The sequence below is a fragment of the Colobus angolensis genome, unplaced genomic scaffold, assembly GCF_000951035.1.
Source record: "Colobus angolensis palliatus isolate OR3802 unplaced genomic scaffold, Cang.pa_1.0 Scaffold268, whole genome shotgun sequence".
In the NCBI taxonomy this organism is placed as follows: domain Eukaryota; kingdom Metazoa; phylum Chordata; class Mammalia; order Primates; family Cercopithecidae; genus Colobus; species Colobus angolensis.
Genome location: NW_012115910.1, coordinates 4169972 through 4194458, shown reverse-complemented (window position 1 = coordinate 4194458; position 24487 = coordinate 4169972). Strand labels below are relative to the sequence as shown.

Sequence of the window (24487 nt, the reverse complement as noted above, 5' to 3'; positions counted from 1 at the left end):
ACGAGTTGATGGGTGCAGCACACCAACATGGCACAAGTATACATATGTAACAAACCTGCACGTTATGCACATGTACCCTAGAACTTAAAGTATAATGATAATAAAAAATAAAAAATAAAAAACCCATAAATATTCCATAATAAAAAACTATCAGAGCTAGTAAATAAGTTCAACAAAAAGGTACAGGATACAAAGTGAACACGAAAAACCATTTGTGTTTATAAATTAAGAACAATCCAAGAGATACTTAAGAAAATAATTCCATTTACAATAGCATCAAAAATAACAAAATACTTAGAAATGCATGTAATCAAAGAGGTGTACTACTTGTACACTGAAAATTAAAACATTGCTAAAAGAATAAAGACATAAATAAATGGTAAGACATGTTGTGTCGGAGGAACTAATATTGTTAAGATGAAATACTACCTAAAGCAATCTACAGATTCAATGCAATCTGTATCAATATCCTACTGGCATTTTTTTGCAGAAACAGAGCTGAGGGTTTGTGAAGGGCTGATCCTGTAAAGTTCTGTGAGCAAGTTGGCTAAGACCTAAAGGGGATAGTTTAGGTTTTTCTGTAGGTTGAACATTAAAATGAAAGCACACAGATGCAGGGCCAGAATATGGGCCCATGTGTCTGAATAACAGGGTTTCCTTAAAAAAATTGATCTGCTATTCAGTGAAAAATTGTAAAGGGCTCTAAAAAGTTTATGAAAATCCTACCTTATGGTCAAACTAATTAAAACTAATAAAATCTAATTAAAACTAGATAGATTTATAAAATTTTATTAAAAAGTAGCTTTAGCATTAAAGATGCACTAATACAAATATGAAATTTAGTTTTCTCTTTTGAAAAAGATTTTTATATAATATTGTGACAAAGATTTGTTTGCCTTTTGAGTAAACTACAGGGGGAAAAAAAAAAACTGGAAGAGAAAGAACAAAAAAACAAAAGAAAAAGCCATCCTAAAATTCATATGGCTTCTCAAGGGACCTGAACAGCCAAAACAATCTTGAAAAAGAACAACACAGAGAACTTACACTTCCTGATTTCAAAACTTACTAACGGCTGGGCATGGTGGCTCATGCCTGTAAACCTAGCACTTGGGAGACCCAAGTGGGTGGATCACTTGAGGTCAAGAGTTCGAAATCAGCCTGGCCAACATGGTGAAACCTCATCTCTACTAAAACTACAAAAATAAGCCACATGTGGTGGTATACGCCTGTAATCCTGGCTACCTGGGAGCCTGAGGCAGGAGAATTGCTTGAACCTGGGAGGTGGAGGTTGCAGTGAGCCAGAGATTGCGCCACTGTACTCCAACCTGGGCAACAGAGCCAGACTTCATCTCACAAAACAAAACAAACAACAATAACAAAAAAACTTACTACCAGGCTACAGTGATCAAAACAGTCTGGTAGTAACATAAGAACTAACATACACCAAAGGAATAAAACAGAGAGCCCAGAAATAAATTTTCACATATATGATCAACTGATTTTCAATAAGGATGCCAAGACCGTTTGCTGAGGAAAAGACAGTCTTTTCAACAAATGAATGGTTCTGGAGGCTGACTGTGGTGGCTCACGCCTGTAATCCCCACACTTTGGGAGGCAGAGACAGGTGGACTGCTTGAGCCCAGGAGTTTGAGAACAGCCTGAACAACATGGTGAAACACTGCCTCTAAAAAAATTAGCCAGGTATGGTCATGTGCACTGTAGTCCCAGCTAATTGGGAGGCTCAGGCAGGAGGATCAATTAAGCCCAGGGATTGAGGAGGCAGTGAGCTGTGGTAACACCACTACACTCCAGTCAGGGCAACAGTGAGACTGTTTCAAATAAAATAAAATAACAAAATTTTTTTAAACAATCCTATGAAAATTGGGTATCAGCATGCAACAAAATGAAGCTGGACTCTAAACTTACACCATAAGCAAAAAGTAACTCAAAATGTATGAAAGACCTAAACGTAAGAGCTAAAACTATAAAACTCTTAGAAGTAAAAACAGGGAAAAATCTTGAAGACATTAAATATGACAATGATTTTTCAGATATGACACCAAAGGTGCAGGCAAAAGAAAAATAAACTGGGCTTCACCAAAATTCAAAATGTTTGTGCATCAAAGGACGCTATCAAAAGACTGTAAAGATGACACATAGAATGGGAAAAAATACTTAGAAAGCATTTATCTGATAAGGGATTAAAACCCAGAATATATAAATGATATGGTTTGGCTCTGTCCCCACCCAAATCTCATGTTGAACTGTAGTCCCCAGCATTGGAGATGGGGCCTGATGGGAGGTGACTGGATCACGGGGGTCGTTTTTAATGGCGTTAACGCCATCCCCCTAGTGCTATCTCATGATAACGTTCTCATGGGATCTGACTGTTTAAAAAAGTGTATAGTACCTCCCTCTTCACTCTTTCTCCTGCTCCAGCCACGTAAGATGAGCCTCCTTCCCCTTCCACCATGAGTCTAAGTTCCCTGAGGCCTCCTCAGCCATGCTTCCTGTACAGCCTGTGGAACTGTGAGTCAATTAAACCCTCTTCTTTATAAGTTACCTAGTCTCAGGTAATTCTTTATAGCAATATAAGAACAGACTAGGCCGGGGGTGGTGGCTCACAGCTGTAATCCCAACTCTTTGGGAGGCCGAGGCAGGTGGATCACCTGAGGTCAGGAGTTCAAGACCAGCCTGGCCAACATGGTGAAACCCCATCTCTACTAAATATATAAAAATTAGCCAGGCATGGAGGCGGGCACCTGTAATCCCAGCTACTCAGGAGGCTGAAGCAGGAGAATCGCTTGAACCCAGAGGCGGAGGTTGCAGTGAGCCGAGATTACGCCATTGTACTCCAGCCTGGGCGACAAGAGCAAAATTCGATCTCAAAAAAAAAAAAAAAAAGAAAACAGACAACTACAATAAAGAATGCCTACAACTCAACAACAAAAACCATAAGCAACCTAATTTAAACCGGCATAAAGGGCTTGAATAGACATTTCTCCAAAGAAGATATACAAATGGCTATAAAGCACATGAAAAGGTCCTCAACATCACCAGTCATTGCGGAAATGCAAATCAGAACTGCAACAAGATACCACCTGACACCCATTAGGATGACTGATATAAAAAATAATAACCACAAGTATTGGTGAGGATGTGGAGAAACTGGAACCCTTGAGCACTGCTGGTAGGAATGCAAAACAGTGTTGCTGTGGTTGAAAATAATATGGTGATTCCTCAAAAATATTAAACATAGAATTAACATATGATCCACTTCTAAGCATATAATAGCAACTCCACTTCTAAGCATATAATACGAACTAATCAAAAGCAGAGGCTCAGGTACTTCTACACCCATGTTCATAGCAGCATTATTCACAATAGCCAAAAAGTGGAAGCAACCCAAGTGTCTACTGAATTAATGGATAATTCATCAATAGACAAACAAAATGTGGTATATACATACCTGGAATGTTAAGGGACACGGTCTCCCTCTGTCACTCAGGCTGGTGAACAGTGGTGTGATCAAAGCTCACTGCAGCTGCAAATTCATGGGTTCAAGCAATCCTTAGACTCCCAGGCAGCTGGGACTTATGGAACTAGAGGAGTTCACCACCATGCCCAGATAAAAAGCTCACTTCTGAACATCCTACAGTTATACAACTGCATAATCTACTGTGGTATTATAAAGAGTTCAGATTCTAAATCATCAGCTGATTTATCAAAATATGTGATTCATATTCATGGATAACGAGGAATAGTTTTATAAGCCAGTAGATAGCAGCTTTATGTCTATAATAACTAATGACTTTCTCATTAACTGTTGTCAGATGATTAAGAAATTATGTCAATATCTGTTGTCTTTTTGCTTCCCTTGATTAAAAGGGCCTACTAATAAGTTTGGCTTGCTGTGTTAGTTTCACATTGTCCTTTTAATGTTGAAGGTTAAACCCTCCTTTGCAAGATTACTATTATAAATAATGTATTAAAATCTGTTTATTTTAATTAATGAAAATTTAAATAATCTTCATGATAAAGCTTAAACTTCTTTATTAGACTATAGTTCAGAAAAATCGTTCAGGCAGAGTCAAAAGTTTACTCATTCTAAAGTCAACATTTTTCTTAACAATGCCAATATTTACACTTCTGGATCCAGCAGCTGAAGTTGAAGGTCTTTGTTTTTCTGATTATATGGGTTGTTTTCTGTTTTTCCACGTTTGGGCAACTTGTACTAGTTAAATTAAAACGATACAATTGTCATAAACTTGAAAAATGTTGCACCCAAGAACACTTTCTCTGAAAAGTACATTGGGTGTTCCTAACTGAATTCTACAGTCTGGAAGACTGTAGATGATACTCTTAAGCCCTCACCCTCACAGTTAATTGCAAATTATGTTTACGTTGATTTAAACCGTAGAGCGTTTACCCTCCCATCTGAAAAGACAGTCAAATGGACATCTTCTAACGCAATGCCAGTAAGCAGGTGACCAAATGACACATCCGTGACCAATCCATGCTCACCCTGTCTATCCCGCGTGGCACGTGGCTTATCACACATGGCAACGTGCTAAGTGCATGCTAAGAACCCATACAACCCACTCTCATATTCCCTTTTCTGTTCTATTGTATTTATTAAAAACGCTTTTCATGACCTACTAACTTGATTTCCAGACCTGATAACAGGTTGAAACCCACAGTTTGAAAACAGGGCAGGGCTGTGTTTGGGCTTGTGGTCAACATCGGGGTCACCAACTTCAGTTGGAGGGCCCGCTCCCTCACGTCCCCTCCCACGCCTGCCTCTTCACACCCAAGTGCTGCCCAGGGCACAGAGAGGCTGGCGCACTGGCCTTGCCCTTTCTATTCTCTCTTCACCCCTCAGTCCTCACTCCTCTCCTCCCTGGCTCAGGAGAGCCAGAAACGTTTCCAGCAAACACCACAGCTCTTATGCCAACTCTTCCTGTGACTCCCTCTCTTAGAAAACACAGCTCATCTGCTTAAAGGAACCTAGCCAGCCCGGGAACTGCATGAGGCTGGAGGGAAAGTCATGTGACTGCGCCACACGAATCCTTTCTTTTGTTATTTAGCCACAAATCCAAAATGCGCATTTAACACTACTAGAACATTCTACTGCATTCCTTAGGAAATCTACATTGAACCTGTGTTTCAGACTTTCTCCTCTCTCCCCCAGAATGCTGGCCCCCATTTGCAAGACAGTCAGATGACAGTCACGTCTGCCACACCTGACCCATTCAAGTGGCAATACCATTCTAGCTCATCGCCCTGGTGTATCTTCTCCATGGCAACAACTACTTCCTCACAGCTTCACTTTTGAGACAGTCACAGACCCCATGTTGTTCAAGAACTCAGTCTTGTTCCCTGCTATACCCAGAACAGTACATAGTAAGAGGGACCCAAGAAAGATTTGCTGACTAATAAGGGTAAGTTGTATAATTAATGATGATCAAGTTAAATAATAAAATTCAATTTAAAATTTAAAATTTTAGAAAGACATTTTGAATCTTAAATCATCGTAGAGTTTTTTTTTAAAAGCTATACCTTCCATAAAAGCCAGAGGATCCTACTCTTTATTAAGAAAAATATAATTGAGTAACATTCATGGTATATTAAAATAATCACATGTACAATGGAAAACAATATTTACATTCTAAGCCATAATAAAAACATAAAAAGAAACTAATAATTCTTTAAACATCAAAGAGAAAATAGATGAAGACACCTTCATTCAAAACCCAAACAATTTGCAACAGAAGAGAGAAGACATAGCAGTAAATGTCATCCAATTCTCCTTTTCAAAATAATAGTCAAAACTATTCTGATGAAAAAAAAAAAAATACCCAGGGCAAATAGAAAAGCTTTAAAAAAGGGAGCTAGAAAAGAAAAAGACAGAATGGGCAGATATAAAAACCAAACACAATGCAAACAAAATAAAAGCAATGGTAGCAATGATAGCCCAGTGTCACCTGAGGCAAAGAAATAATAATCCAAATATTAAAAAGCACTGATAAAAGCATAATTGATAATGAATAAAAACAGTAGTAGGCCTTTATCCTCCAAACAGCAAAATATCAAAATACATAGATCTAAAATCAGAAGCAAGTTTAATAAAAAGTTTACACTTCGATAAAAAGCTTACATGAAAAACAAAAACTATGAGACTCTCAAGGAGAAAACGAGGAAAACTAGTTGTTGCAGATGTCCTATATAATAAACACACAGGTTTACTATATAGGACATAGAAATAAAATTGAAATAATGGGTAATGAGAAGGCATTAATTGATATTTATGAAAAACAGGCATTTGCAAATATTTATAAACATTTGTAAAAATTATTATTTTTTAAAAATACTAAACCACAAAAAAAAGTAGTGCATTTTACAAAAGTGCAAAGCTCTCTGGAGTTACAGAACACACGGCCCCAGTGAAAAACCTGTTACACACTGCCTCCTCCCAGCCTGCATGCAGCTACAGACAGGACTCCAAATGTCCAGCACTGAGACAGGGACCGTAGGCCAGTGTGCCAAGGGGATCCATGCTACAGCCAAATACAAGAAAACCAGAAATTGGTAACATGTGTTAAAAAAAAAAAAAAAAACTAAGGCACTTGAAAATTAAAAACAAGCTCTGGCCTAAATAAATGGTTCAAGGAGGAAATAAAGATACAATACAGTCCTAGACAATTAGGACAATGCACACCCCCATGTGTCAAGACAAATAAAGTGAAGCAAGAGAAATAAAAGAAGAAAAACTCATACCACGAGACACTTGCATCTTTTATAAAGACAAAATAAATGAACACCAACCCATTCATCTTGAACCAGAAAGAGGGAAATACAGTCAAAAACAAATCGGAAAGCAAAGCATGACAAAATTTATTAAAATCCAAGAAATATAATAAACAACAAATCTCTTAAATGTATAGTCAAGAAAAACATACAAAATTTTGAACAATGAAATACAATGATTTTTAATCATACAGTAATTGTATGCGCACCAGTAAAGACACAAATTTTGAACATTACTGAAATGTTAACTTTTACAAAAAAAAGTACATACCCAAATCAGAACCAACTAAAGTAAAAACACTTAAAATATAAACAGTGAAGATGAAATTGAGTAAAACCCAAACTCCACCCAGCTACCAATATAAAGAAAGTGAATGGACTTGGATGGAAGGACAAATCAATGACCATAATTTGTCAAGGGAAGGAAAGAAAGATTCTGAAGCACCAGTTAGTAGCAGGCATTTGGCTCAGGGCTTTTTATGTATTTGTCTATGTGTAAACACACACACACAGCATCCATTCCCACTGATCACAACGGGAAAATGAAGTGCTGAGATGAAGGCCCAAAGGCTGGTGACGGGACTCAATGTCCCACCAGTCCCATCACCAGTCCTAGGGTTTTCAAATGATTCCCAAATGATGGTCCCTGGACATACAGCATGGGCATCACCCGGGGGCTTGTTAACACACAAATTCTGGAGCCCAGACCCTGATCTACTAAACCAGAAACTCAGTGGAAGGGGTGGGGTCCCATAACATGTGTTTCCGCAAGTCCCTGGGTGATTCTACTGCTGACCTAGTCCCAACTACTGGACTGCACATTACATCACTAGGGGGGAGAGGGGAAGACTCCGCATGCCCAGGCTGCATCCCAGACCAAGGAAAATAAATCTCAGGATGGGGAGGGGTGGGGGGCAATACTGTTATAAGCTCCTCAGGTGTTTCCAAAGATAAGCACCACGACTCATCTCTTTTCTTTAAATTACTGTTCATTTCTATGATGTTTGCAGGGGGAAAATATTGGGAAAAAATTGAGTAACGCTTTGAAGAATCATATCCCACTTCCTGGGGGCTGGGAAGGGGGAACCTGCTGCTACTACGCTGCTTGAAGTAAAAAACTATACTTGGTTCCTCAAAATGCCCTAACTGAATCCTAAGTACTAGATCCCTAACTAAAAGCTGTGCCTGTTCTGCTTCCTGTCTTAAAAAAAAAAAAAAAAAATCTTGGGTTTTTGGTCTATGCAAATACGAAGAAGGCCTTTTAGAACACCAATTTCTGCTTTTCTTCCACAATGCATTGATGGCAGAAGGGGGAGAAGGCACAGATTCAAGAGCTATTTTAATTATCTGAAGCAAAGTGTGACCTCATTGCTTCCAACTGCACACTATTAGGTACAAGGGTCTATATGTGACCCTAGGTATGAGGATGACCTTTGATTTTTTATTCTCAGCAGTTTGAAAAAGACTTGTGTGGCATATTCTATTCAAGCATCTACAGTACCTTCCACTTCAGTAGTCTGGTCAGCCTCCCGACAAAAAAGAGTAGATTTTTTAAAACAATACATGATCTTGAATCTGTTTCAATGGCTTTGAAATGGTAGGAACGTGGATGCAGCTGGAAACCATCATTCTTAGCAAACTATCACAAGAACAGAAAACCAAACACCGCATGTTCTCACTCATAGGTGGGAATTGAACAATGACATCACTTGTACTCGGGAAGGGGAACATCACACATCGGGGCCTATCATGGAGGGGGAGGGGGGAGGGATTGCATTGGGAGTTATACCTGATATAAATGACAAATTGATGGGTGCTGACGAGTTGATGGGTGCAGCACACCAACATGGCACAAGTATACATATGTAACAAACCTGCATGTTATGCACATGTACCCTAGAACTTAAAGTATAATAATAAAATAAAAATAAAATAAAAAAAAAGAAACTTAAAACTGGCAAATAAAAAATATTATAACTATTAAAAAAATAAATAAATAAAAATAAAAATGAGGGGTCAGAAAAAAAAAAAGCTCTAATGCTTAGCCAGAAGTTTTAAAAATATTTTGTGACTATCATAATTGTTACTTGTTTGACATGGCCCTTTCTAAACACTTGTAAGTACTTTGCTAACCACATAAATTAACAAGTCTTCTGATCTTTATAATGCCTCTTTATCAGAGAGCAGAAGTATGTATGTATGTGTGTCTGTATATTGTGCTGGCATCCCATCATATAAAAATGAAATTAAAGTTTTAATGGCATTTCTGAAAAAAAAAAAAAAAAGAAATGTAAGTGTGGGTCAGAGCATGCAGCTCTGCTAAGCACAGTGCCACTTTACGGTGGCCACATCCCTACTGTCATTTGTGGGAAGCATCAAGTCCCTTCAACAAACCTGTGCAGAGACACTAGCACCATCCCCACTCAACCGACGAGAAAGAATCCAGGTAACTTGGCCAGCAGTCACTCCTGCTGCACAGCTGCATAGTTAATATTGAGATCTGCTCTCCGCAAATCCAGAGTCCCAGTCCTGAAGGACAGCACAGAACCCCAACAGCGAGATCCTACTCAGGAGAACCAGGAGAGGCCGACACCAGAAACTAATTTTCACTTCTAGGCACCCTCACCACTAGCACCGGTATCTGAGAGAAGGTCTTCCCTTTTGCCGTGCTGTGGTCCACACACAGACACGAAGGCCCAGGGCAGGACTGTTAATGCAGTGATCCAAATGATTTGAGACCCAGAAAGTCAAGAGAAAACCTGAGCAAAGGTAACCACAGAAAAGAGCCTAGGCTATCCACAGGCAGAAGGTCCTCGAATCCCTCCACCCTAAAAGCCTCACCAGAGGAAAACACCAGTCTTTTAGCCTTGAAAAGAGGAGGGGTGATGAAGGCCACCCCCACATGCAGCCTTCTCAAGCCGCATTCACCGAGAGTGGATACCCCTGCTCTGTGGTAGGCGTACGAAGAGAAGGGGAACTCACGTGCGCAAAGAAGTCTAGATACACTGTGGAACAGGTCAGAGTACTGCCTCAATCGTACAGATTAGGACGCAGGCGCTGCAACACCACGACCACAGGACCTCATGGAAAAGAAAAGAAACCACATGGAACCATCACAGGCCAGAAGGCTGGAGTCAAAGAAAAGGACAGCAGGGAGGGAGCAGTATCAGGTGCTACAGAGATCAAAGCATCCTATCTTTACGCACCCCGAGAAAATTGCTGTGGAGAAGGATGGGGAGAGAAGAATAAACATTACACAGCTGAGCACTGAACAAGGTAAGAGTTGGAGCACCAACACCCCATGCAGTTAAAAGTTCATGTATACGATTTTACTCCCCAAAAACTTACCTATTAATGACCTACTGCTGACCAGAAGCTTTATCAATAACATGAAGTCATTAACACACATTTTGTATGTCATATATGTATTATATACTGTATTCTTAGAATAAAGTAAGCTCTTTGGGAGCACTTCCAGCTTCACTAGTATGGGTCCCCTGTTTTATTCAAAGTTTACGGTATTGCATTAAACATGAAAAATACACAAGACTGACGAGAGGTCACTTTTTAATGCAATGAGCAATTTACTGGGAAGGGAGCTTCTCACATGGAGATGATTAGCATCACATGGCATTTTAAGTGTATACTTGCAACATTTGAGCTCACAGCAACAGTGGAATTATCACAGTAGCACAGTAATTATTTCATGACTATGAAATTAAGTGCAGCATGTACTACAGTTAATTCTATGCAGTGACGATTTCACACTGCACCTTCATGGTTTTTTTCACATTTCTGTCAACAAATGGCTCCATGTACGGTCTGTGTTTGTGTAAGTTTTGACAAACTTTAACTTTTTATAACGGACTTGTATATATTTTACAGTGACAGCCGAGTCTTCTACATATATTTTATGCATTCATGACATAGCCTTTTCTTAATTTTTTTTGGTATTTCTAGGCTATGCTGTAAGATTTTTCAAACTGTTGCAAATCTCCAAAAAATTTTCTAGTAATTACTGGAAAAAACTCCACATATAAATAGACTCACACAGTTCAAATCCATGTTGCTCAAGGGTCAACTGTAATTTTAAATTTGCAATGCATATTACGTAAATGTAGATTTAAAATTGAGTTCCTTTTAAAAGAACTTATTTTTCTCTGATATATTAATATTTTTCTAAATTTATTAAAGATCTGTTTCTACCTTTGGAATCCTTGATACTTGAGTTTTACAAATTCTTACAAATTACTGAACACCTTTGGCTGTCTTCCAAGGAATAGATCTTTGTACATTTAAACTATAAAAAGAGAAACAAAAATTAACAGACCAAATCAATTAAGACAAAGAGGGGAACGATTACCATGACAACACATTACCAACTACATCCCCCACTGGTCCGGAAGCACCGTCTTCCTTTGGGAATAGATAAAGCCAATAGGAAGGAAAAGCAAAACCACTCAGATGTGTCTTTGCTACCTAAAAATACTGAATTTCACAACTGTTGGGAAAACAGCTAGAACTTTATCCGAAAAATAAAAGATGCTCTATAAAACAGCCCTTGGATTTAAACACTTTATAAACTAAATGCGCTCCAAAGTCATTCCAATCAACACTAGATGGTAAACCACTTTTCCCTATAATAAAACCCAAATAACTCATAGAAGACGTCTTTTCACCTAAAGAAAACTTTTTAAAGGCCTCAACAAATTAATCACACTTTCTAGACGCTAAAGTAGTTAATCACACTTTCTAGATGCTAAGGTAAGCTCTCTGGCTAAATCAGGAAATACTGAAGATAGTGGCATCAGATCTTAACCTCATTCTTTTGGCAAATCTTGAACAAGGCCTGTGATTCGCTCTCTTCCCAATCAGGCCCCAGAGTCCAGTATCTCAGCTGTAAGGACGCTGTCCTGGGTGTCGCTGAGAGTGGAACGTGGCAGTGTGAAACCATACAAGTTCCAGAGGGAGCCTGGTTTCTTCCAAGGAAGAGATAAGCTGTACAGATGGTTCCCAACTTGACAATGGTTCAACCCAGGATTTTTCATCTTTATGATAGGTTGATGAGGATGTAACCCCATTTTTAGTTGAGAATCTCCTTACAACTTACCACTGGGTTATAGTTTCTACTGAAGGCTTGTCGATTCTGCACCATCAAAAAGCCAAAAACACAAACCATTATTCGATGAAAAAATTAAAATTAAAATTAAAAGAGTCAAACCATCATTAAATCAGGCACCATCTACTGCGTTGCCAGCGCTGAATGCATTTTCAACTTACGACATTTGTGTCTTATGATGGGTCTTTCAGAACAGAACCCTGTAAACCGAGGGGCGATCTATTTTCTGTTATATCTAAGACTGGGACTCTAATGAAACAAGGGTGGAGAGGGCACCCTCTGGTGACACTGCCAGACCTAGGAACTGTGTGGACTCCTGTGAGGGCCTTTTCTCAGTAGCACCAAAGAAGATAATGGCAATCACCAAAAACACTACCTGCAGACCCTCCCTGCTGTGCTGCAAATCTTCATTCACCCTCAGCTACTCACTTTCTCCACAAAGAGGCTTTCTGTCTACTGCCCTAAACCTCCCGCCCCCACCCTTTCCAGTGCAGCATCCCCAAACCCCTTCCTGCAGAACACCCATATCACTTCAGGGCCCGCACACCACCCAGTCTCTGCTCTCCGGGCCTCCAGTCCCCAAGGCTCCCCTGGCCTGTCCCTGCGTGAGCCATTCTGTGCTCTCGCCTCCATTCATGACCTCTTCCTGCCCATGTCCTCCCTCCCTTGGGCCCATGAACATTTCTGTGCATTTCCACTTCAGGAGGGAAGGAAGGGAGGGAGCAAAGGGACATTTCTCTTAACCATGTCCTCCTCTAGCTCTAGCCTTTTCTCTCTCTGCATCCCTCTGCAAGTGTTGACAAAGCATGTTTGAAACCCACTGCCTCCCACCCCTCAAATCAGCAGTCTCTCCAAAGCCCCAGTTTCTGCAGCAAAATTCTCTCGAAACTTATTTGAAGCATTAAGACTTTCCCTCATGGTCTCTTCTCACTCTCATCCTCACGGTCCCTGTTGGTGGGTACTACAATGAGGAAGCCAGGCTAAGGAGAGACACGCGACTCATCCCTGAGCCACGAGCCCAGACACAGTAGTTGAACTTGGCCTGGGGCTGGGATTCCTGCTTTTGAGGAGGAAACCCGCAAAGCACAGCCGGTCCCCACCGTTCCCTCCAAATCCATAAACCAGAAGGCTCTTACAGTCAAACAAGTTCAGGTTTTCTTTTTTTTTTTTTGAGGCGGAGTCTCGCTCTGTCACCCAGGGTGGAGTGCTGTGGCCAGATCTCAGCTCACTGCAAGCTCCGCCTCCCGGGTTCACGCCATTCTCCTGCCTCAGCCTCCGGAGTAGCTGGGACTACAGGCGCCGCCACCTCGCCCGGCTAGTTTTTTGTATTTTTTTTAGCAGAGACGGGGTTTCACCGTGTTAGCCAGGATGGTCTCGATCTCCTGACCTCGTGATCCGCCCGTCTCGGCCTCCCAAAGTGCTGGGATTACAGGCTTGAGCCACCGCGCCCGGCCAAGTTCAGGTTTTCTATGAAGTCAAACGTTTTCCTTTCTTCCAGTACTTCTTTGAGCCTTTAATCTAGCAAGACAGCTCTCAAGAGGAAAAGTGGGGTGAAGCATTTTCAAAGATGGTTTTACCCTCTCTCCAACCCTTTGGGATTTTTCTCCCTCCACCCTCCTTCTCCATTTCACCCCCAGAGCTGACTGGGCAGGCACCCACCACACTCACTGTGAGGGCTCTGCTCCAATGCTGAGAAATGGCATGCAAGCATGCAGCAGGGCAGCTCCATGGGACCCCAGCTTCTCTGCTGAAAATAGGCTGCCTGGGAGGAGAGAAGCTGAGAAACCAGTTAGCAGAATTCTGCACCTAGACCCTGGTGGATGCTCATGGGAGAAGCGGTGCATTCTGAATCTAGCAGGTGGGAGGCATGGAAGAAAAGCGAAGTGGAGACCTCTGGCCTGGGCAAGTAGAAGGAGGGCATCTCCAGGCACTGAGATGGGAAAGGTGTGGGAGATGATGAATGGGCAGGATGCATGTGCGCAGGTGGGAAATTCTAGAAGGCAGGACGCATGCACAGGTGGGATTCCAGAAGGCAGGAAGCATGGATGCAGGTAGGAAATCACAGAAGGCAGGACACATGCGTGAAGGTGGTAAATTCTAGAAGGCAGGACGCATGCATGCAGGTGGAAAATTCCAGAGGGCAGGATTGTTCTCATCCCCGCCTGCTGATGCTGGTGACACTGTTATTTCAGGATGGGGAGGGAGTAGATCTGCTCTAACAACTGAATGTAATCACTCACCCGTCCCCCACCTTTAACGGGGTCCTGTGGATTCGGATTAATTAAGAGAGCCCTAGGTACCGGTTTTCCTCCTCTCTGCCTAGCACCCTGGAGGAGGCCCCACGGCCCATGACGGAGCAGCCATGTGCTGGTGTTAGAGGTGGACATCAGATAGTGCACACCTGCCTGCACCCTGCCTGCTGCAGGTCAAGTACCACGCAGATGGACACGAGTGGGCACAACAGCCAGGGAGGGCATCACAGCAGATGTGAGAGTTGAGCTCGGGACAGTGGTGGAAATTAGGAGTGGAGAAAGGAGGTAGGAGAAACGGCATAACAAAACCAGAGGCGAAGGCACACAGAACAGGCTGGGAGAATGCAGAGAAAATCAGGGTACCAAGGATGGGGTCGGGGGTAAAAACAAGGCTTTGTGTAACATTTATGACGGGCCAGGTTCTCAGCTAAGCACTGACTTCCATTTTCCTTCTCATTCTTCCTAACAGTGTCGCTGAGGAGGAGCCTGGGGCTCAGGAATGTAAGCAACCCCAGTGTTTAGCTGCTGTGGTGGGGACTGAGGCCTTTGGACCCCATAGTGCCCCGGGAATAGAGACCAGTTGGGGTAAAGGCCAATGATGTCCATCTTGACCACAAAGCCTCTGAAGTAAAACAATCAAGTTTCATGGAGACAGGGAGACCCACATGTGCAAAATGTAACTCCTCTAATCCTCAAAACAGGGAAAAGCTACCAGGACATTTGTTTCCAAAAGGCCATAAGAAATCAGAACCTCTACTTTACAAAGAGGTGCTACATTAACAGACATATTAAATAAAAACTCTTGTTCTCTCACCTATAAAAGGGTGGAATGGGTCTAGACTCTACAATCTACAGGATGCCAAAATTTGTCAAACTCAAATAGTCTAGATGTTTACAAACACATTAGTCAATTTTATATAAAATGATTTTTTTTTTTTTTTTTTGAGATGGAGTTTCACTCTGTCATCCAGGCTGGAGAGCAGTGGTGCGATCTTGGCTAACTGCAACCTCCACCTCCCAGGTTCAAGCGATTCTCCTGCCTCAGCCTCCAGAGTAGCTGGGATTATAGGCACTCACCACCACGCCCAGCTAATTTTTGAATTTTTAGTAGAAACAGGGTTTCATCACGTTGGCCAGGCTGATCTCAAACACCTGACCTCAGGTGATCCACCCACCTCGGCCTCCCAAAGTGCTGGGACTACAGGCATGAGTCACCATGCCTGGCCAAAATTTAGATTGTTATAAAATTCTTTAATGTATAATTATGAAATAGAATTTTAAATCATTTTGCTTTGATAAAAACAGATTTTTTTTCTACTGGTTTTTTTCTACTCTGGCCACACTCATCCTATATCACCAGAGCTTCTATAAATCATCTCCAGGAGTTTTTCTTAGAAACTTTGTATAATTTGCAGAATTTGTCACTTTCAAAGCATTTTTCTTCCATTGGTTCTAAACACTGCAATAACTAGGTAATCATCATCTAATGCAATCATCTACATCAATCATGCCCACTCTGGACCCCTAGTCATCAGCTCGTTGGTCTACGAAGTAATCCATCAAAATAACCATTAATAGTACAAAGAGAGGGCACCTTTGAAATGTTACCCTCTTCTCTCCTCCATCCCGTCTTCAGGCCCATAGCTCTATTACTTCTGAAAGCATGAAATGCTTTAAATGTAGGTATTCAAGCAGAGTTTGTACTTCTTATCATAAATCTCATCACATGTTATTACATTCCTCCATCTTCCTTTAATTGAAACTGTAACTTAAAAAAAATTAATCTTCTTTTCAACTTAGGACAGACTGTAACAGCCTGTTGATCCTGCTACTCCCTTGGTGAGATTGCTGCCAGGCTGGCCCCACTCTCTCGGGTGGGGGCAAAGAAAAAAGGAGAACCTATTTCATGAAGACAGTTGGAATGTCTGGCCTGCAGATTGTCTACAGAAGCACAGAGAAGCCCTCCGGCAGCTCTCCGTGGGAAAACACCCTAAAACCAGCTCCCTCTCAACCTCAGGAATTGAATTCTCTTGGGAGCTGCCAAGGCAGCAAGTTCTTTGTAAATTTTACCTTCTTTTTTTAATCATAAATTTCAAGGATGACCATAAGCAACATCTTGGTCGACTCTGCTCTCACCACTCATATATAAAACCTTTCTGAAAAGCTGAGTTAACTTCAAATGCTGGACAAAGACCAAAATAAATAAAATGAAAGGGGCTTTCCTGTACCGTTTCTTGTCTTCCACCTAAGCAGGTGCGCACACGGAAGAGATATCCAACGGCTGCCATTCTCCCTCCATTTCAGGGCAATAATGTTCAACAGAAGCTCCAATGATCACAGCACATGATGAGCCTGCCGAGAGTCTCTCTTAGGGCAAGACAAGTAGAAGTGCTAGGGAACGCAGTCCCACCATTCTAACCAACCGCAGAGAGAACCACATAGATGAGTATCACGCTTAGGTTTCCCACGCCCACTCCCATCTGTGAAGTCAAACAGCCTGTTGCCAATACCAGAAGAGACAAGTTTGTACATCACAAAAGATACGCAAGTCTCCAATCTAATTATGCCAGCCACTTTAGAAGGAGAGCAAAGATAGCCGACACTCTGGGCAACAAATTACCCTAGGTCTCAGCATCAAGCCTGCACTCATCTCCTGGGTCCCAAAATAACTCACCACTGGTCAGAAGGATGGATGGGCCCTTCCAAATCACAGCCTGGGCTGTCTGAGGACAGCTCTCCCAGGAATCATCTCTACCCACCTATGACGAGAATGGAGTCAACAAATAAGGGTACACTCTGAGGGTCCACAGTGGCTTGCTTGGCCCCCAAGCCTGCAAATCAGACTCATCAAGAATTAATGAAGGCAGTGACCCACGGGGACTGAGAGCTCGCTGACCTACGAGACAGGCGCCACGCCCCGGCCTTGGCTTGCCTTGGACACTGCCCTCCTCACCACTCCTACCCCTCTGTATCAGGCCAGAGCTCAGACTCCAGGCAGACCCACAGCCATGTCCAAACCAGATGCCCAGGACCTCAGCAGGAAGAAATCCAATCCAGAAAGAAAGAAAAAAGGAAGGACACCGCTTTCCTAGAGGCCTAGAAAGAGGTTCAGATACAGAGAGAAAGCAATCTACAGAAGCTGTGTCTGAAACAGCAAAACCCTGGAAACAAGCCAAATGTCCGTCAAGAAGTGGATGAATGAGCCAACTGGGATGCATCTATACAATGGAACACTACTCAGCATTAAAAAGGAGTGAACTATTGATAGACGAATCTCAAAATAAATAGCCAGAGGCCAGATAAAATAAATTGATTCCTTTATGCAACACTCTAGGAAATGCAAGCAATCTATACTGAGAGAAAACAGATCAGTGAAAGGGTGGGAAAGAAGAACTGCAAAGGGGCACCGGGAAGTGTGGGAAGTGATGAACATTTTCATTACCTTGGTTACTTGATGATGGTTTCACATATGTCAAAATGCATCCATTTGCACATTTTAAATATGTGCAGTTTATTCTGCTCAATGTATTATATCTAAATGGAGCTGGTTAAAAAAAAGAATGAAAACAATTTGGGGGCAGGAGGATATCAAGGAATTTGGTGTGACCAGGAATTTGGTGTGACCAAGAACAAGTGGAGTGATTCTCCTTATTTGTGGTACAGTTAAGGGCTTTAAAGTCACCTCAAACACTGAATTACTGAATGGTGAGTCTTTGGCCCTAGGGGAAATACAGAGTTAGGTTTCTATGAGCTGATCACATTTTCAACAACCAATCAATACGTAACCTCGTTTTATGTGTTTCCGTTTAAAGACACTTTACTTAAATAAACTGTTGAGATATCTCGCTGGTTGATCAAGGATGCCAAGGGGCATGAATGACACCTGACCCAAGCTTCCCGGCGCAATCCAGTGAGGAGAAGTTCATACAAAACCACAGAGTCAGAGTGTGCAGGTTAAGTGCCCCAAGTGAGGCAGAAACAAGACAATAAGAACTCCACAGAAGAATGCGAGAGGGCTCTTCTATGCGGAGGACAGTGAAGCAAAGTTATTGGGAGGAAAAATAAGGGGTTACAAAAATAGAAAAGGATAAATAGAACCAGGGAGGCTCAAGTTACAGAAGCCAAAAGTTGAGAGGATGTCAAAAAAGGAAGGCTGAGGCAACATCAAGGTACATAAGAGTTTCTGAAAGAACTTTCCTTCGGGAAAAGCTATGGGACCTTGAGGAGCAAAATGGTTGTGTGGCACAACTGTAGAAGTTTCCTGCCCTTGGAAAGAGAAAGGTGAAAGGCATACCATTCTTGGTTAGTTTCTGAAAGTTTTTTAGTTCAAACTCTCCTATAAATGGGAAAGAACCATGCATCGGAGCATCTGGGCAGAGAAATGGTCTCTACCCTTAGCCAAGCTCTATGTCGCTAAGGTAGATTGGTGTCATGATAATGAGCCCTCCCCTGACTGCATCCCAAGGGTAAGCAGGGCCATGAGAGTTGCCCTCCTGTGTGAGTAAGAGCCCAGCAAGAGCTGTACCATCACAGCTGGGCCGGTCTCCAAGGGCTGTGAGCAGGAGGCAGAGCTCCTTCCTTGAGGCCGAACCCCGCAAGGCAGAAGCCGCTGCATGCACACTGAGTGTGGGGATGTGATGCTTTGAACCCCAGGAAACCCTTAAAACTTCTCCCATGAGAACAAGACAAGTAACCAAAAATGGGGACAGAGGAAAGCTAAGCTATGGTCCCCCAGGAATCACAGGAATGAGGGAAATACTCGGAGGTCTCTTTGGGCCCAAGAGCTAATGAACAGACACTGAGACCATTAGGACCATTTGCATATTTCTGCTTCTCCCTCCTTGACCCCAAAACAAACAGGGCTGGCTTTTAGAGGCAGTGAGCAGTGAAGAGTGGTGGGAGGGGTGCCCTGAGGGCCCAGCTGATTCTCCCAAGTCTAGTGCCAAGGCCGTCACTACAGGGTCTGTGATTCCCACCTCAGGCCCCATCACATCCAGGCCTGGGTGCCTTCATCTAGACACTCTGCAAACTGAAGTCTACTCTGACAATAACTAGTTCTTCTCAGACTCTATTATTTTGTTTTGTAGCATCTTTCTGGAACCCCAGGGGATTGGGCTTCAACTGTTAGATCAAGCAAAACGTGAGTTCTTAATAGGATATCTTTCTACCAGAAATACATTCCTTGTAGGCAGGAGCTGGGGCCATCTTGTGACCACGTTGCCCCAGCACTTGGACAGTGCCAGGTACCAAATGGGTGCGCACGTTCACTCATTCACTTGATGGACACGAGGGAGCCCATCTGAGAGTCCCAAGTCAAGGAAAGGTTTCATGGCTTAGTTGGAAACTACTTCCCAGAGCACTCCCTGGAAGGCCATGCCTCATTCAATACCTGCTGACCCCTCGAGGGACTCAAACTTGTCAAATGGGGCCACAGATGGCCACAGACTCAGCGTCTCCCTCCTGGAGGATGGAGGAGGCACCCCACCGAGTGGAGCCACCACACAGGTGGACCTGCTCCATAAGCTGCCAGTGATCATCAGATTTCAAGCCAAAAACACAAAGACTAAGTGGGAAACGAAGTTTTGTTTCAATGCCATGTTCATGCCTAGCAGTCCCTAATTAGGCAATTGGAATGGAGAGGCTGGGAAGGAGAGTTCCCTTTGAATGACATGGCCAGTAAGAAAAGGCAGGAAGCGCAAGGCTGTCAGGTGATCCAGGAAGTGGGCGCTGGGGCTGCTGAGAGATGGCTTTTTGCCATTTTCAGATATGTCTCTTCATCACTGTAAAGCCTTGCCAGAAAGAAAACTTGTACCAAATCTCGAGGAATCTGAGCATCACTCAGAACAAATCTACGTCACCAATGAAGGATCTTGGGCAATGCACAAAGGGGCAGGAGGGTGCGAGGAGGGCAACCACCTGCCTGTGAGCATGGCATACCCTGACGCAGCATCGCAGGGCCGCCTTCCTGAAGCTCACACACCTGCCTGATGGTTCAGGCACTGCACATCATCTGCAATGAGCAAGAGGCAAGATGAGGGCCCCAGCTGCCCTAGAGCCCTGCTCTGGGTCTCAGGCATGGAAGGGTCTGTAGAGCTACCACCGGTCACAAAGAGGTGGCTTTTTCTCTGATCCATTCTGAGATAGGGAGGTCTGCTACCTTCACTTACCTACGCTGTGAGGAGGAGGGCAAAGGACCTGTTTTACAAAAGACAGTCCATCCCAACAGCACAGCCCACTTACCCGGCAAGGCAGTGGATGCTGGGGGAGGTCACAGTTCACGCATGACCAGGGCAGGAGCTGCAGGAGGCTCCAGCTCCCCCTCCTCACTGGCGCCAGGACCCACTCTATGCAGGGGCACAGACTCTCAGATAAAAAGCAACGGCAGTGTGAGCTATCTGGTGAGAAGAAGGAAAATGTCCACATGAGCACCTTTTGAATTTAGAAGGGGATGTGTAAAATGTCATTCAGCATCTAACACAAAGCTAACACAAGGCAGACATTTGGGAAAAGACAGCCCAGAAACTTCCTACCAAGGGTGTGGATATGAGGGAAGGTGACCGGCAGGACCCAGGTCCCCCAGCCTCCCTTCAGGCCTTTGACCTGGGCTGAACTGTGTTCTCAAACATTCCTGTGTTAAGCCCTAACCCCCAGCACTTCAGAATGTGACTGTATTTGGAGACAGAGTCTTTACAGAGGTCACTAAGTTAAAACCAGGTCACAAAGGTGGGCCCTAATCCAATACAACTGGTGTCCTTACAGGACACAGACAGGTCCAGAGGGAAGAGCAGGTGAGGACGCCACGAGAAGACAGCCATCTGCAAGCCCAGGAGAGAGGCCTCAGGAGGAATCAACTCAGCTGTCACCTTGACCTCAGACTTCCAGCCTCCAGAACTGGAAGAAAACAAGCTTCTGCTGTGTAGCCAGCCAGTCTGCGGGATACTGCGGGGAAGCCCGAGCTAACAGCATCCTCCCCTCTGCAGGCAAAGGCTCCGGCAGGTCTGCGTGCTGAAGCCGTTCTGGCCTCAGCTTCCTGCCTGCATCTGCAGCTACCATCTCGGACCTGCCAACGGCGCTATAAGAATCCCATACACAGGGCCAACCAGGACAAAGAGAAGGTCCATTCCCAGAAAGGGCCACCTGAGGCTGACATGCTGAGGGAACGCAAGGGCGCCAACACTGCCCCGGGCCTCTGTTAGTTACAGGGTCCCCAATCTCAGTGCTGACTGAGGCAGGGGCACACTAACACACGCATCAGCAACAAGGCATGGGTCAAGACCTTCCCACACTGTGTTCTAGCCCACCTTCAGAACAACAGCTACCAACTCCTGAGGCTCACGAGGGGCGCCCAGAGTGACCCGGGAGGCAGGCAGCGTTACCCCCACCGCATGGAAGGGCAGAGGGAGACCAGTGAGGCCCAGAGGCATGCCCGCAAGGAGAGTCTGCACAGCCTGGCTCTGCTGCAGCCCAGGCCCTCCCATCCCTACCCGACTCAGCCCGGTGTTCCCAGGCAGAGCCAAGTCAAGGAGGAGAGAGAGAGAGAGGACAGAGATGGGAGACTCCCTTTGGGAACCCTGGAATAAAGGTTCTAGTATCAGGCCTCCACCTACAGTGACACGCATTCACTGATCACCTTAATCAATACTGAAGAGGCGACTCTCCTGCAAAGAAAGGTGTTAGTGACTAGTGTCACGTACAGGGCTTACCTGTCAGGAGTTGGCTCCGTAGCACTGTCTGCTGGGGCAGCCACCCTGGCTTCACTGAGAGGACCCAGGTGAGGAGCTGGCTGCCGGTCACTGGGCTGCTGGTCACCGAGCCACCAGTCACTGGGCCTGCAGCTGCTGCTTCCTGCTCAGCATCGTGGTCGGCGCCAAAGCTGGAAAGTCAAAGGGGCCATCACTGAACTTCCATAGAATTTACACAAATGAACTTATATTCTGAGCCCAGGAATAAAACTTTTAAAACAGACACGAAAGAATATTTTTTTCCAAGAAGATCATTTAAAACAGTGTTCTGAAAAACAAAACAAGGACGTGACTCTATAAGATGTAGGTTTCCAGTTGCCACGTGATGCCCAGAGACAGAGGAGAGAGGGAAGATGCCCTGGGCTCTCCGCTCACTGCCCACACATCTCTATGTCTCCAAAGCACGCTGCCTCCAAGGCAGGAGGGGTACAAAGCACACAGACCTTTGCCCTCTAGCAAGGCAAAGTTCCCTAGAATTCACTTCGGGCCCAGGTCAGGGTCCTCCCAGGCTACAACCCTTCAGTCTACCCAGCAGGGACCTGCCTCCATGTCAGACCCGGTCCCAGCCCACAGTGCCTGCTACTGTTCTCAGCAGAGACCCTGCTGGGCACTCTGCATGGTGCACATGTGTTCCACGAGAGGGGTGCAGAGCAGGCAGACCTGGGGTTCCAATTCTGGCTCTGATCTTTGATTCATCATTCAAGTCCTATGAACTGAGAGCTCAAGGCACGGAGCTCTCAGTTCACAGGTGTGTTCCAGGTGTGGAGAAGAGGGTGGAGACCAATTCAAACCCCTGCCGGAGGAGACTTTGTAGTGACCTGGGCAACTCATTGGTCTTCCCAGGCTCTGGTCCCACTGCAGAGCATGGGGATGAAACCCACCTCACTGAGGATTTTAATACCCTACATTGGAATGCCACTGGATTTCAACACGTTTAAATGAAACACACAGAGAATGACTTAGCAGTGTGGCTGGTATGCAGCAAGGGTGCCATCCAGGAGCCTCCTATTGCTGTTGTGCTGGAGGAGGTCCCCTGCCTACAACGTGGGTGCTCTCAACGGATCCCTCCATGAAGGAGTCAGAAGCTATATTTTCCTAATTGTTAAATAATGATGAAAATGAAACCTGCTCCTGCCTCTTACCTAACATCAAGAAGTCCTGGGCCCAGAAATAAGAAGACTAGTGCACAACTATAGTCATCAAATGGCTGTTTTTTAAAGCAGGTCCTATAGAACATGCTTGCTAAGAATCCAGGTTCCAGAGAGTCTTGGTTCATCTCCAGATGCCACCCCTTAGCAGCTGATGTCTGGGCAAATTATTGAGTCATTGGGGCTCAGTGTTCCCAGCTATAAAATCAGTATGAAAATAGTATCTCTCTCACGGAGCTTTTATTAGGATTAAATGAGCTAATGCATGTAAAGGCTTAGGACAGGGTCCAACGTATAGCAAATGTTAAACAAATGTATAGTCATCATTAACTACAACACGCCAAATAATCCTCCCATTTTCAGGTGTGAAACACACCAGCCACCTGCAAGCTATGAAGCTTGCCAATGTTTACAGGGGATGCTGGTCTTTTTAGGACCAAAAGGGGAGATATGTGATACACGATTATGAGACTGAACAAAGTTGAACATCACCTGCCTATGCAAAAGCATTTTATTAAGGGTATCTGCTTTAACCCTTTTAAAGAATTTGGAAGTTTGGAAAGTATCAAGATGACTGTGTCGACTAGAATATTTCTAAGTTCTAGTAACTTAATGACTACAAGATAAGAAAAAAAGGTGCATGGTCAAACAGGTATAAGGGTCTGTAACATGGCAATGGGAACACTGGGAAATGGACTTAGGGTCACTGTCACAACAGCATATGAATCACCCCTAATTCTCATATCCTGATGTGTGTCCCATCTCTAGAGCCTAATCTTTTCCTCAGTTCTGATTCAAATGCCCAGGACCACTTCCTAATGCATCTTCAGGCATGTGGCTTCAAACGTAAGACATGTGCTTGAAAGGTTTGCTTTTTCTCATGGACACGATAAATTAAATACATCATTGAGGTAAAGTGAAATATACTTGTCTTATCAAACCCATCACCACTTCATCCATTTTTGTCCACTTTCTAGGAAGTTGATGTTAGTCTCTACACTTGACAAAATAAAGACAACATGATCTCTGAACCTGATAAACTGAAGAGTTAGTAAGATACAATACCTCCTCAATAACCTCAGTGCTCGCCCATCAACACACAGGGGAAAGCCTGCTGCAAACACAACCTCTCGGCTCTGTTTACAGTGGCCTCACCTGGCACCGACACCCAGACCACCAACACCCGAGAGTAGACCAGCACGCTTCACACGCTGACCCGCACCACTGGACAGAAGTTACAGAGTCTAAAGGGCTCACTCAGCTATTTCCCTATCAGTCAGGAGAGATTTCTTAAGCAGTTTCCCGTTAGATACAACTTAAACTTGAGATCTTCAAGAATATATTAACCTGGGGAAAAACAAATAATGTCTTAACTTACTTTCAAAATATCCCAGAAACAAAGGGCCTTTTGATTTCTGT

General features: G+C 43.8%; 1 protein-coding gene across 3 annotated transcripts in view; it reads right to left on the bottom strand.

The window, feature by feature from the left end:
- GRB10 (growth factor receptor-bound protein 10) overlaps positions 1-24487 on the bottom strand; it is a 189863-nt gene that overhangs the window by 143726 nt on the left and 21650 nt on the right. Inside the window, exon 2 of one of the 3 annotated variants that reach the window (XM_011947528.1) lies at positions 21882-22051. The gene's annotated coding sequence lies outside the window, so the exon portion shown is untranslated. Of the gene's footprint in view, positions 1-21881; positions 22077-24487 lie in introns of those variants that run through there. The other 2 variants (XM_011947529.1, XM_011947530.1) reach the window with 2 other exon arrangements.